The following is a 1,199-nucleotide window of genomic DNA, read 5'->3' on the forward strand; positions in this document are numbered from 1 at the left end:
AATGCATTTTCCTCAGCAACAGCTAAAGGCCTCAAGGCCGGACACCCCAAAGCCATCACGGGCATATCCCGGAGCAGAGACTGGAAAGCCACCAGAATTCATCTCCTTGGTATTTGTAAGCCCAGTTATTCTTTAGTCGTGGACAGATTTTGTCCAGAAAAATAAGTTTGTCTCCTTTTTCCATTCCCTTGCCGGCTTATGCTTCCTGCATGACACCTCTGAGCTGTGGTTGTCATCTCCTGGAAGGAACATTGACGTTTGAAGGAAGGAAAGATATTTTTGTTTCCTCCAGCTGGAAGGAAAGCACAAGCAAAAAAGTGCAGCAGCCTTGCTGGACGCAGAGAGGGGCTCCACGCTCCTTGGGCACCTGCATTCCCCCTCAAAACGGCAAGAAGCGAGGCAATGAACAGGAGCTGGGTGCCAAAACACCGCCGTGGGACCAGCCACGCACCACAAGCGCCGTACAGGCTGAACCCCGAGGCCCGGTGTTTTATATTCAATGTTTTCAGTACTGCAAGCTTTAGAGAAAGGTGAGAGGCACTTGAATTAGCTGGCTGTAAATGAAGTTAAATTTAAATTTCTTAAAACGGTTTATGCTCTGAAATACAAATTCATCTGTCCTGTCGGAGGGGTAACTTTGGTCTTCAGATACCATGGCAGCACAGTTCTGGGTGCTGCTACCTGTTTTGTTTGTCCTCATCTGTACTGCTGACAAGTCAAAAAAAAAAAAAAAAAAAGACTCATTTTGGAACTTAAATCTATGGCTGCTATTAAATCTATTTCTCAAGTATCAAGAAATACGTACTTAACGCTTAGGAAACCGGCATGGGTGAGCCATCCTCCCATGGGACAGGACCGGTGTCCCTAATGCAGAGCAAATTTAGTGAGTGTTCAATGACGGAAATAACAAGAACCATCTGACACGTGAACTTAACAAATGCAGATATTTTTATTTCCTCTACAAAATCATTAGAGGTAAGTGCTTTGTGGCCATAACTGAAACCCTCGCGGGTCTCTGGTCTTCTGCAACAAGGGCCATCCCCAAGACTCTGTTTACGTGCCCGGAACTCCTGGCACCAAGTGAAAATCCGTCAGAAAAGGGCTGCGATGGGGATGGTTTTGGCAGAGGACCAGGTACCCTGCTCCCAGCCGGGCGGAACGCTGGTGCGCGGAACGCTCGGGCGCAAGCTCCTGTTCCC

This window comes from Egretta garzetta, unplaced genomic scaffold (assembly GCF_000687185.1).
Source record: "Egretta garzetta isolate BGI_Z169 unplaced genomic scaffold, ASM68718v1 scaffold377, whole genome shotgun sequence".
NCBI classification, from domain to species: Eukaryota; Metazoa; Chordata; class Aves; order Pelecaniformes; family Ardeidae; genus Egretta; species Egretta garzetta.